The sequence below is a fragment of the Perognathus longimembris genome, unplaced genomic scaffold (assembly GCF_023159225.1).
Source record: "Perognathus longimembris pacificus isolate PPM17 unplaced genomic scaffold, ASM2315922v1 HiC_scaffold_5931, whole genome shotgun sequence".
NCBI classification, from domain to species: Eukaryota; Metazoa; Chordata; class Mammalia; order Rodentia; family Heteromyidae; genus Perognathus; species Perognathus longimembris.
In genome coordinates this window covers 838,904-848,920 of record NW_025961413.1, presented here as the reverse complement: position 1 = coordinate 848,920, position 10,017 = coordinate 838,904, and positions in this window count along the sequence as shown.

The window sequence follows — 10,017 nt, the reverse complement described above, 5'->3', positions numbered from 1 at the left end:
TTAGGGTAGATCTATTAGGTTGTTTAAGGAATCTTGAAATGGCTTTACACACTGTTGAAACCAAAAGAGATGAAGTTTCAAGTAACGAGAAGTTATTATGTATTCTAGTGTGTGTGTTTGTGTGTGTATGTGTGTGTGTATGTGTGTGTGTGTGTGTATACATAAAACTGAGTATCTCTGGGAGCTTCATAGGAAAGAAGAGGGCATTAGATGGGAAAGACTTAGAAGGAGAAGAGGGAGGAAAAAGAGAATCAGAAAGGGGCAGTGTGTGATGAGCTGAGCATCCACAGGAGGAACTGCTCCATCTGTAACCCTCTGACTCTAGATTTGGCAAGAGGTAAGACAGTACCACAACACAACCATGACCTTCATGTCTAAACAACTCTGAGACACACACAGGAGATGCCTATAAGAGAATCTTGAACAAGAACAATAAAAAAAAAAGCAGTGTATTAGAATGAGTAGAAGATATCTCAGCTTCACGATGCTCCTCAGCCAGCAGCATTATCCTTTCTGTGGAGACCTGGGCATGACAAACATCCAGAAGCAGGTAATTTCACAGCTACGAACACCTAAGATCAGGTTCTCACTTCCCTGAGGTACATAAATGAAAGGAATAGTCTAGGTTGCATGAGAGTTACATCTTACATATGTCTTGAGAAGCAGTTGATCCCCTATAAATAGGTCTGATAATAGACTCAACTTAAAAGTTGAATCAGATACCAGGAGTGAAGGGCTCCCACATTAGTTCCACAAGAATAATCTAAACAGCTGATGAAAAACTGAAGGTGAAAATTGAGAGCCATGAGGAATCCCTGTCCACAGTCATGGCTGGAATGGTAAGAAGGGAGAAGATGTGCTTGTAAGTGGCAGTTCTGGTGGGAGTTGACTCCTGCGGGCAATGATGGGCCACATGGAGGACATACCCTGAGTCCCTCCTTTCTCCTGATTAACCACTTTACCATCAGACATTTTATTTGACTGCCATCCTGAACTCGAGAATCATGGCAAATTACTTGGAGAAAGTGGAATAACAATGCTACCATATCAGGACACAAGAAACAGGACCGTGGTGAAATCTCCACTGGACACCAGATCTGCAGGTGCCTTGACTGTGGACTTCCCTGCGTACAAAACTAGGATAAACAAAATGATAGTTTATACTTTTCGTTTTACTTCCCAACACAGACTAAGATACAGTCTTGCCTGAGAAACAATTGTTTTTGAAGGTGAAATAGCAAGAGCTGAATTGGGCTGGGCACTGGTGGCTGACACCTATCATCCTAGATGAGATTTGAGTATCCAAGTTCAAAGCCAGCTCAGAAGGAATGTCTGTGACACTCTTTTCTCCAATTAACCACCAGAAAAAACAACCCCAGAAGTGGCACTGTGGTTCACGTGGTAGAGCACTAGCCTTGAGCTAAAGAGCTCAGGGACAGTGCCGAGGCCCAGAATTCAAGCCTCATGACCCTGTCCCCCAAAAAACAAAACAAATTGGGACACATAAAATATAAATGGTGTTAAAACTGTGAGATCAAGTTTGAGTTCTCTGATTGACCATGTATACCTTTATGTTGAGAAGTGACAAACTATTCCTTCAACTAGCAAAGGTAACACATCATTTGTTTACATTCAGTGGCAAGTATTTTAAAATGCTACCTAGCCATTTCTTTAAAAGGAAGAGGAGAAATGTAAAATCAGTGTCACAGACATTAACAGAGTGCATGGGGTTGTTAGTTAGACATACCATGAATACTGGAATCAATAAATGGACATATATTATTGTAAGAGAAATCAAGTGGGTTAAGGGAATTTTCTGTGTCCTGTAACATATTATGTATTTTTTTTTTTTGCCATTCCTGGGGTTTGGACTCAAGGCCTGAGCACTGTCCCTGGCTTCCTTTTGCTCAAGGCTACCACTCTACCACTTGAGCCTACTGCCACTTCTGGCTATTTTCTGTATATGTGGTGCTGGGGAATAGAACCCAGGTCCTCATGTATATGAGACAAACACTCTTTGCTACTAGTCCATATCACCAGCCCCCTGTAACATTTTTAACTCCAGTAACATAGCGGTGATGCTACTGCTGTCTCTATCTTCATTCTATAAGAATTGGTACATGCAGATAGATACAGAGAAATGACAGTAGTGTGCACATCATTCTTCGGCTAACCATTGTAGTCCTAAGTAACTAGCAACCTCCTCAGTCTCAATGTCTTTCAATAGAAATGGAGAAAATAATACCTCCTCTCATAGACAACCTTGAGACATACAAGAAAAGTATTACAAAAGAATAAACTATAAAATGCTCTACAAATATGCAGCAGACTCTGACTGAATTATCATTAGGTATTTACTCATGTCTTGATTTTTGAAATGATATCATAGAACCAAAAGTAGACAAAGAAACAAACACAAGCAGAGAATGAAGGAGGATGATCCAGAAACTCCACTTGTGAACTGGAAAGCAGATCTCTTGTCTTTTCTTATTCTTCCTTGGAGATCTGTCCAACCCAAGCAGTTGGGCCAGAAGAGGGACAACCCCATAAGTCAGACCCTATCGGCAACAGAGAATGTTCAACTTGCAATTTCCTGCTACTGTCTTGTCCTCCATGCACGACTTCCTGCATTTACCCTGACCGAGTCTGCAAATCTCACACACAGCGAACTCACCTGGGCAGACAAGAAGTAGCTAAGATACCTTTGCGGGCAGTCTGTTGGGGAGGAGGAACATGTGGAAATCTAAAGAACGGAGAGGGCTTGGGTGTGCACGTAGGTTCAAGGACCGATCCAGATTTTACTTCTCTGTTTTGTATTAGCATATATTGATTGTATAAAGTACTTCATACACATGTATGAAACTATAATAACAACATCCATTAAATTATTACATGGTCTTAAGAGGGTAATGAGCTGAGAAAATAATAGTAGGATTGAACTTGATCAAACAATATTATATACATGCATGGATATAGAGTAGTCCAGAGTTTTTTTTAAATATTGCCTTTTCTTTGCAGTATGCATTTGGGAAGAATTATAAGCAAGAGTAGTCCCAGTTTCTGCTCTCTATTTCATTCTTGCATAGGCCAAAATCTATGTGTCAGGTATACAAACTACAGGACCACAAAAATACCTACTAGACATGATGGGATGCTTGCTAGAACAAAATAAGAGGGATATCATGTGACATTGAGAAGAGGGGCTGAGAATATGGCCTAGTGGTAAAGTGCTCGCCTCATATATATGAATCCCTGGGTTCAATTCCTCAGCACCACATATATAGAAAAAAACCCCAAAAGTGACGCTGTAGCTTCAGAGGTAGAGTGCTAGCCTTGAGCAAAAAGAATCCAGGGTCAGTGCTCAGGCCTGAGTCCAAGCCCCAGGACTGGCAACCAAAACAAAACAAATAAACAAAGTAATATTGAGAAGATTTTTGGAAATATCATTAAGAATTTTAGAGTCATTTCCTGTTTGGACCAAGTAAGCACATTCTCAATAAATTATTTGTCTCAACTTGTTTATTTGTCCCAAGGACATTCTATAAATACTCTTCTACATTTTAAATTTTGTTTACTGGTCCAAATAAGTGGCATATGACATTGAGGTTATAATAGCACCTACCTATAAAAGTGTTTTGAAGTTTAAATGACAAGGTGCTTATTACAGATACAAGAATACCTGGAACACTGATGGAGATTCATTAGGAGTATTTGTAATATTTCCCAGAAGATTTGCAGTTACCTGAGAATATTTGCTTCCATTCTGTCTACAAAATTCTCTCCTCCTTTAAAGGAGATCTCCACAAAGTAAAGTTTTTGGCTGATGCCTGTAATCCCAGCTGACTCCAGAGGCTGAGATCTGAGGACCAATCAGGGGAAGGAAATATGTGAGACTCTTATCTCCAATTAATCACAGAAAGAGCCAGGAGTGGAGCTGTGGCTCCAGTGGTAGAGTGCTATCCTTGAACAAAAACAGGAACCCAGGGTTCGCACCCAGGCCCAGAGTTCAAACCCCAAAACTGCCAAAAAAGCGGGGTTGTAGGGGCGGCTGTAGCTATTCATTATGAATCGTTTTTCTGTAATAATGAGTTCTCCTTGAAGTATCTTCACACCTTCAGATGATTTTCTGTGAACCAGAGGCAAGCAACCCTGATGTGCTGCGTTAGATTGAGGTTGTGAGAATCAGATATGGTCGCATGTCCTGTGGCAACTCTGATTAGCTGGCACACAGGGAACCTGAACCTGTGGGCTATAATCGAATGTGGAAAGCCAATGGAGTCCAGTCCCGATGGCCAGGATTATGTTCCCATGACAAAGATATTTCTATGTAAATGGAAAAATCCAAATACGATTCTGTCAGCGAGGAGGAGAGGACGGACGGGCATTAGTGGGCAATGTTTCAGTCCATTTTGTTTCCACTACTGCTTTCCGTCTTTGCCTCATAAACATACATAGCGTGGGCAGAGTTCCCAAGAAAGAACATAAATTTAACCAATGGAACTCACCTCTATGAAATGACTGGGAATATTCAAGGCCGGCCTCATATCTGAAAATTCAGAGCACAGCTTATTTTAGGAAAGAATACCAATCCAAGGAAATGGCATATGAACATTATTACAGGCTGCATATGACAACTCCTCAGTCTTAATTCTGTTTCTCAAGGTCAGCTCTCTTGGCAATTTGTAAGACCAAGTTACAAACAAAAGGAAGGGAAAAAATACCACATACAGTCATTGTCTCTTAGAAAATGTCACTCCAGGTCTGAGGAATTCTCAGAAACACTGTGTCTGGCTGACCAGTACCGCTAATTTTAGGGTGATGAATAGAAGAACCATGGGCACTATGACCTGACCCCATCAGAGCTCCATCCATTCTCATTTACCTGATGGCATCTGAGTCAAAATGAAGAACAGAGCAAGGATTAGACACCATATCGTCCTACTTGGGACCATATTTGAAGGGAGACTGTTGAAAACAGATGCAACATTTTTTTAGGACACAAGAGGCTCATTTATATTAGAGAGTAATGTGGTATGCTCTTGGTCAGTGGAGTGAATCGATAAAACATTATGACACGCTCAATCTCCCAAGATCAAGGGCTGCTATCACAGATAATAACCTTGGTATCCATAAAGGTTTGTATTCTGGAGTGTTTGTCTGACAGTCTACTCCCATGAAGACTGGTCTAGGAATGGGAGAACTCGGGGGGAATGCATGGTTCTGCACAATCATTTAGGTGGAGGAGCTACTTCCTGTGATCTTTTCCAGCTTCAGTTTTCTAGGGGAGAAAACAAGGACCACTGTGGGTGTACATCTAGTGTTATTCTTATGTAAAAAATAGTTTGCAGGTTGTGGAAGGCCCCGCAGGGACTCAGCAGATGTGTATGCTGACGTAGCTCACTTTTTTCTTATCATTATAAATATTTCAGGGGAAATAAAGGAGGAACAGTCAGTGTGCCAAATTGTCTCTGAATTTCTTTGTGTGTGAGATACAATGTCACAGACAAGTTACAATTACAGCATCCTTTTGAAAAATGTAGCTAGGAAGTTAGAGAGACTTACCCAATGGAGGACTTTGGAGAGATGGCTGAAAATGTTCAAGCCTCAGTTTTCTTTATCCTTAAATGGAAGATATATTATTGGGCATCTGCCTAGCTGAGCACTTGAGTTGGTTAACTTGTAATAATATTCATAAGGTGAAACGTCAGTGTAGTTCCTGGCTGCTGTCAATGCTATGACACCCACCAGTTTCTATTCTTTTATCCAACTTTTCTGTAAATGTTTCCAAGTTCATTAATTCATAACAAGCCCCACCTTCCTAAAACAGAGATTTGTGCTGATATTTTTTGTGAATTTCCCCTGTCGTTTGCAAACATTTCAGCTTCAGAAGTTAATAAATGTGTTATTGGAGAATGGAGGAATTGAAATGAAGGATTTGAGTCTTTACATTTATTGTTTTTAAGCAGCTGGGATCAGGGCCAGCTTCGTGGGCCAGTGGCAGATGTGCACAGTCACTTGCCCACCCTCCAGTGAGCTCAGATATCTTTAGTGAATGTACTGGAATGCTTAATCATTTTATTTGGAGCATGAGCTTCATGGTGAGTGTTGGGTGATACAGTGCAGTGCACACAGAGCATGGCGGTTGTGATTCTGCACCCTGGGTGTCTCAGATAAGGCACCGCGGTGTCCAGTGGCAGGCTGCCTGCCAGGAGCGGACATCCCCTCAACTCCAGATTCAGTGCCTCGTGCATCCCAGACAGCAGCAGCTGCAGTCCTGCCCATTTCCCTGTCACAAGGGAGGGACGATGGCTTGCTCAAGCCTCGTCCTGGGCCTCGGGTCCAGCGGCTGGCTGGAAGAACAAGGGCACTGAACGGGCCACAGTGAATGTACACTTGGGCATCCCTGAAGAGCACCACAGGGTCTTCAGTTGCCTACTGAAGGTCTCTGTATCCTAGGGAGTGGGTCAGTGAGTAACAATCACAACAACAAAGACCAGGTCAAAAGGTAGAAGACAATTTCAGCCATTTGATGGCAGCCTTTTCCTGTCACTTTGCATGTTTCTGAGATGATGGTTCATCTGTGGACATGCAAGGCCTGCCTGCTCACAAGGAGTCACAGGCCTCTTTGCAACGTTCCTGGGTCCATGTGGCCCCGGGTTGGGCCCTTATTGTGTTTACTTCTTCAGCTCCCTGCTCCCTGGCTCAGGACACAAGTCTTCCCATCTCTGTACTAAGTGTAATCCGACTTGAATAGGCACATATCCGGTGATTTAGAGCCAGCTTTGAATTTACAGGAGAAGCTGCTTGAAAACAGGAACTAACGTGGAATTTCCATTGACTTAACCTTCATGCTTCCCACCACATGACTTCCTTGGGTTTATAACTTAAAACTTCCAGCAAATTAGACTCGCCGTTCACAAAAAAAAAAAAATAAGATATTAAGAAAAATTAAGATGAGAGAATGTGTAAGGAAAGATGTCTCAAAATTGACAAGTTTTAGGAATCTCTTTTTAAGTGAGAATTAAGAGTACTTGTACTTTCATGTCTAATCTCTACAAGACGTATGAGAGCCATTCCTATTGCTCTGTCTACTTATTTCTAGGATTTTTATCTGTGATACAATTATATTAAATTTGACAGGAAATGTCCAGATATGCACTTTGATTATCAAAATCACTTGAGAGATTGCATATGCAACTTGTCATGTGCACAGCCAGGTTCTACCTTGACACCTCACCTAGTCTCTTCCTTTTTTTCTTTCCTTTCTCTTTCAATTAATTCACTTAAGTTACAGAAATACTTTATTTGCATAATTATTAGTGTACGTAATATGCTGTCCTATTTAATATGCCCTATTCTGAAGAAAATCTACAACGCTCAATTTCAAATCTTTTTTTATATTTCAACAAATATATATTGTACTGTGAAGGATCATAAAAGGTTATTTATTTCTTTATTCAGGAAATATTGATGTCATCAGTGTGAAGGGAAGAACCAGGTTCATGGTCTCAGATCACACGTGAAAACCTGGTTCGGAAGAAGAGCAGTTTGTTGTGTGTTAGGACTTGCATTTATTTATTTATGTGACTTCATTTTAATAGTTGCGGTGAGAGTATTCCCATCGATAGGAGGAGGAGCAAGAAAGAGGAAAGCTCACCTCTCCATCTCCCGTTTTCCAAGAGAAGCACATCATATGCTTTGTCTCATAAAGGAGGGATTCAAGTGGATAATGTGGACCCCCGTACCTGAACTAGCTCAGATGAAGAACAGAGCTCAGAGTGGCCGAGGGGACTGTGATGTCAGAGTGCTTTTTTTCCCTAGTTTTCCGTAGGGTTTCTAAGGATGTGCAAGATCTACACGAATGTAATCGTTGAAGAACACACAATGTGCCCTCCAAATCTTACCAAATAGGCCCAAAGCAGAAAACTGTCTAGGATGGAATCTCATGACAGGCGACTCCCTTTGAGGCAGCACACAGCAAGGTCCAGAGGCTGTAACCGTGAAGTGTGTGTTCTGGGGAAGCATTTGTTACATGCCCACTGCTCACAAGGATCCACTGTGTTCATAGGAGAGGAATAGAAAGGAACAACAACACGTGCCTCTGATCATAGAAAATAATATATGCATCAAAATGAACTCCAGGCAACAAAAACAAGAGGGTTTTTCTCTTTTTTGCTCTTTTTGTTTTCTTTGCTTTTTGTTCTGTTGGTTCATTGACCTGTCTTTAGGAGGGGAAGGAGGAGGCACAGAAATGGAGGGACAAAGGGTGGACAAATGTAGCAGTGGCCCTCACTGGACACTATGTTGAAAATGATGTGTACAGCTTGTGGGTGGGGATGGGAAGGAAAAACCCCGAGAGAGCAAGGGAAGGGGTGATATTGTCCAAAAAGAAATGCACTCTCTACTTGACTTACGTAACGGTACCCTCTTTATAATAGCAAAAAAACTTAAAAAAACTATTGACTGCAATTCTGACTCCATTGGGCCAGGAGGCACTCAGCCTTCTCAGAAGGACTGCAGTGTTTGTAATTACAGTAAACACACACACACACACACACACACACACACACACACACACACGGCCCCACCAGGAGCACAGTTGAGACAGCCCCAAACAATCACAGCTAGATATTTACTTATTGATTAGTGTTCCTCGCAGAGTACATACACACCCAGACATGGGTCTCTACACCATGCTGTTCCCCATGCCCGTCTTCCTTCTTGGCAGATTTCCAGAGTCAGAAAATTAAATGGGCTGGCGCCCATTGAGGATTCTGGGCTGTGCATGGCAGAGCTTGGAAACACGCTCATGTGTGACAAGCCTCACGGATCAATATGCCATTCATGTTACAAACACAAGATCACTCATCTGGAGAAAGGCATAAATGTGGGTGTCACTGGCCTCACCCCAGAGGTATGGTGCCGACATCCCGCACACGTGTCTCTGGCAATGAAGACTTTCCCCTTCTTTTTTTTTCTTTTCTTCTTTTTTTTTTGCCAGTCCTGGGCCTTGGACTCAGGGACTGAGCACTGTCCCTGGCTTCTTCTTTTGCTCAAGGCTAGCACTCTGCCACTAGTGCCACAGTGCCACTTCTGGCCGTTTTCTACATATGTGATGCTCAGGAATCGAACCCAGGGCTTCATGTATACAAGGCAAGCACTCTTGCCACTAGGCCATATCCCCAACTCTTTCCTCTTCCTCTTAGCTGTGCTCCTTCTGGCCCCAGGGAAACGGGGGTCTTCACGGCGAAGGCGATCAGGGGGGTGGCGCTCACTGTGCAGGTACTAGGCGCCATCAATGCTGGGACGTAGAGGCCCCTCTGCTCTGGTCGTGGCATGGGGAGCGCTTGCTGCAGAAGGCAGTGCCCTCCAATGAATCTCCCATCCACCCTGCTGTTGCCCACTGCAACCCAGGAAAGCTTGTCACCAGCGTGCATGGATGTAAGGATGCCAGCCTAGAAGCCCTTCTGCTCCGGTTCTCATGCTTACTAACAAACCAGGTGAACAAAGTAAAGTCAAGGGAAAATCTAGCGGTAAATCAAGGGGAAAATGAGAAAATCTGTAGCACATAATATGCAGGATATAGGGAGAGAGGTGGGGAGAGGGAGGGAAAGAGGGAGGGAGGGAGGGAGGGAGAGAGAGACAGTCAGAGAGAGAGAGGGGGTGGTCTGGAGAATTCATGTCCCCCACAGACTCTGGAGAAATGGCATGATGTACCTTGTCACCTTTCAATCCTATCCCATAAAGCTGAATACTATAGTAAGAACCCCACATAATGAAATGCATTTGTTGTCCAGAGCCAGAACCGTGAAAGAAAAATCTTCCCTACTTCATATTTAATGATTCTCAGAGGGAAAAAATGTGCAGAGAATGTGCCAATCTTATAAATATTTTATAGACACAGGACTTGAGGAGGGCTTGGCATCTTCTCGAAGTCCTACAGGTCAGCATAGAGGAGCCCAGGCATAAGTAGCCTGGACCAGGGCCTGTGCTGCCTGGCTGAAGGGAGAGGCACAG